Here is a 4,005-nt window from a genome sequence, read left to right as displayed (position 1 = left end):
AAGACACAGTCTCTTATAAGCTCATCTCAGAAGTGATATACCCATCACATTTTTGTTTTAGTTCTTTTCTTTAAAAAAATGTTTATTTTTATATATTTATTTATTTGACCATCCTGGGTCTTACTTGTGGCATGTGGGATCGTCAATCTTCTCTTTGGCATTTTTAAGCAGAAGCATTATATTAACTTTATTTCATATATATCCACAGATGTTTGCGGACCAATGCCTGGTGGCTCAGATGGTAAAGAATCTGCCTGCAATTCTGGAGACCTGGGTTCGATCCCTGGGTTGGGAAGATGCCCTGGAAGAGGGCGTGGCAACATACTCCAGTGTTCTGGCCTGGAGAATTCCATGGACAGAGCCTGGCAGGCTACAGTCCATGGGGTCACAAAGAGTCAGACACAACTGAGTGGCTTTCATTTTTTCAAAGATGTTTGTACAACATACAGTGACCACTTCTGAAGCTTATAGCATTTTTCCCCCCCAGTGGCACAAAGAGAAAGGTTAGTGACACACGTGTATCACCACTACAACACATGTAACTCTGTGTTACATGTACACATGTAACACATGTCACACATGTAACACTGTAGATCTGGGTGGAGCCCTACAGAGGGAGGGTTGGGTTACCGGCACGGCAACTGCCCTGCTAAGTCACTGCAGGCGGGTGATGGAGAGGCCAGGCTGGGAACTGTCGTGGGCAGAGGCTCCCAGTCTTATTTGGAAAAAACCTGATTATGGAGGACCCAGAGCTGTTCGATTTTTTTCCCACTGTAAGCTATTACAGGGGAATAAAACTTTGCTCTTTACCAAATCTTAGGCCAGTGTTCTACTTGCATGGTTCTTAAATACAAATATTTGTTGTGGCTTGTGAGATCTAGCTCCACAATCAGGGACTGAACCCAGGCCCCCTGCATGGGGAGCTCAGAGCCTTAGCCACTGGACCACCAGGGATGTCCCTACCCCTCCCTTTTGCTGTAGGCTGTATGTTGAAAGCGGGCCACTGGACCTGGTTCAGTCAAGGCGAGAGGACTGCACAAGGCTGTGAGGACCCAAAGGTGAGGCTCACTGGGGCCATCTTAGAATTCGTGCTACATAGTGACTAAGAACAAAGGGGATTAGGATTCTGATGGGATGCTTGAGAAATTGTTTTAAGAGAGAAATGTGTTTATTTCTGGGCTTCCCTGGTAGCTCAGCTGGTAAAGAATCTGCCTGCAATGCAGGAGACCCTGGTTTGATTCCTGGGTCTGGAAGATCCCCTGGAGAAGGGATAGGCTACCCACTCCAGTACTCTTGGGCTTCTCTGATGGCCCAGATAGTCAAGAATCCGTCTGCAATGTGGGAGACCTGGTTTTGATTCTTGGGTTGGGAAGATCCCCTGGAGGAGGGCATGGCAACCCAGTTTAGTATTCTTGCCTGGAGAATCCCCATGGACAGAGAAGGGGTATCTGAAGGTAAAGTTCGCTGGGGCCATCTTAGAATTCTGCCTGGTGCCTAGCACATGCTATATGATGACTAAGAATAAAGGAAATTAGGGGAAACCCTGGCATGGTGGCCTGGGTGAGGTGGCGGGCAGGAGCCGAGGGGTTGCAAGCAAGGCTGACCCAGTGGAGCAAGCTGAGCAGCTGGCCAGAGCGCGATTACTACTCCAGATCTCTGGTGCATAAGCGGCAAAAGAAGAAATGATATAAACCATCCATTGTCCAGACTTTAAAGTCACGGTGAGAAGGAAGGTCAGGAGGCACACGGCCTGGCCAAGTATTTTTCAGAGAGGAACTGTGCTCTCCCAGTTCAGCCATCACCACGTGGTCATGTCCCTGCTCACCTTCTTCAGTTACTCCTTTGCTCCATGCATGGAGAAAAACATTAGCAAGGTCAAAGTCAGTATCTCTAAGCAGTGGACCCCAGGTGCTTTTAACAAGACCGTTGAACTACCTGTGGAGATCTGGAGCAGCAACCATGTGTTTCCCAGTGCAGAGAAAGTACTCGGAACGCTGGACACCATTTTCCTCTTCTCCTGTGCCATGGGCCTTCTCATCAGCGGTATCTCACCGATCGGCTAAATTTGCAATGGGTTCTATCTTGTGGCATGTGCTTTTCCGCATTAGTGGTGTTCATCTTTGGCACTCTCATGGAACGGCTGCATTTCTACAAGGGGCTGTGCTGCAGCCTGGGGATTGTTGAACGGCCTGCTGCCGTCCACCGGCTGGCCCTGCGTGGTTTTTGTTACCGGCAACTAGTTTGGGAAAGCTGGAGTTGTTTTTGGTCTCTGGAGAGCCGGTGCCTCAGTGGGCAATATTTTGGGAGCATGTCTAGCTTCTTCCGTTCTGCGGTATGGTTATGAGTATGTCTTCCTGGTGATGCTGGCCGTGCAGTTTGCTGGTGGGACCATCATATTCTTTGGACTCCTGGTGTCACCAGAAGAAATCAGTCTCCCAGATATCGAGACAGAAGAAAATTTTGAAGACTCACATAGGCCATGAATTAATGGTGCTGAAAGTGAAGAAGAAGCTGAGCCTAATTATTCTCAATCCAAGAAGGCAATACTGTGACCCAAGTCAAGGCAATAAGCTTCTACCAGGCTTGTGGCCTTCCCGGAGTTATAGCGTATTCACTGGCCTATGGGTGCTTGAAAGTAAAAGTCGCATAGTTGTGTCCGACTCCCTGGGACCCCATGGACTAATTCTGCAGGCCAGAATACTGGAGTGGGTAGCCGTTCCCTTCTCCAGGGGATCTTCCCAAACCGAAGGCTTGAACCCAGGTCTCCCACATTGCAGGCGGATTCTTTACCAGCTGAGCCACCAGAGAAGCCCAAGAATACTAGAGTGGGTAGCCTATCCCTTCTCCAGGGGATCTTCCTGACCCAGGAATCGAATCGTGGTTTCCTGCATTGCAGGCAGATTCTTTACCAGCTTAGCTACTAGAGAAGCCCTTGAAGTTAGTGAAGTACTCTTTCTTCTTCTGATTGCCCTTTTATCTGAGTATCAACTTCAAATGGAAGGAGGCCGAAGCTGACGAGCTGTCCATTTGGTACGATATCAGAGGAATTAGAGGTGGAATGCTGCAAGGCTTCATCTCCGACATGTTACAGGAAACAGCATCGGTGTTAGCTCTCAGTCTGCTTCTGTCCATCAGGTCCCTTGTTGGATACAGTCATTCTCCAAATGATAAGTCCATCAATGCACTTCTGATGGCTGTCATAGGATTTTTTTAATTGGTGGAACTTCTAATATGATTAGCTCAGCTATTTCTGAGAACCTTGGTCATCAGGAGCTGACCCAAGGGAGCAATGAGGCTTTGGCAACCGTCACTGGGATGGTTGATGGAACCAGGGGCACTGGAGCTGCCATGGGCCAGTATTTAGTGTCTTTGATCCAGGACAACCTAGGATGAATGTGGGTTTTCTAATTTTTCATTATTATGACAAGTTGCATAATTCTGTTTATTTCACCATTAATAGTGAAGGAAACATGCTCTCTTACGCAAAGACAACAAGCTCACGTTTTAAGTGAGTGACCAGTACCCACAAAAGAACAAGAATAATCAAGAGACACATCAGGACTATTATTTCTTTTAATTCGCCCTATTTTGGGTTTGTCTTAAGAACTCCAACATAACCTCAGATTGTCGAGCCTCTTTTAGCAGGGTCGGCCCCTAGAGATGCTGACCAAGTGAAGGCTGGGTTGTTTTTTCTACACTACAGGAATTATTGTTAATGATTTTTATTTATCACCATTGTTTCATGACTGTACCAAATGAAGGGCCTATGAATCTGCCAGCAACTCTGTTGGCCTGTGGAGGTTCATCCCTTTAACTGTAAACGCTTTATTGGACTTGGGCCCTTGTCCTCCAGCCTGGAAAGCTGAGTGACCATGAGGCATTTGTGCCCGGTTTGTAGCAACGCCACGCTCCATCAATAGAAAGGATCGTTGCATTTTGCTTCAGTCATGAGTTTACAGACAGCAGCTCATCTCTGAAGCATCAAATCCTGGTCCAGTGCTCCAG

The 4,005-nt window shown here is 47.4% G+C and overlaps 1 pseudogene; it reads left to right on the top strand.

Moving 5' to 3' along the window:
* Positions 1–222: 222 nt before the first annotated feature.
* LOC102402001 lies at positions 223–3,658 on the top strand (annotated as a pseudogene).
* Positions 3,659–4,005: the final 347 nt, after the last annotated feature.

This window comes from Bubalus bubalis, chromosome 7 (genome assembly GCF_019923935.1).
Source record: "Bubalus bubalis isolate 160015118507 breed Murrah chromosome 7, NDDB_SH_1, whole genome shotgun sequence".
Lineage (NCBI taxonomy): Eukaryota > Metazoa > Chordata > Mammalia > Artiodactyla > Bovidae > Bubalus > Bubalus bubalis.
The sequence above is the reverse complement of the archived record's forward strand: the minus strand, read 5'-3'. Positions and strand labels throughout refer to the sequence as shown.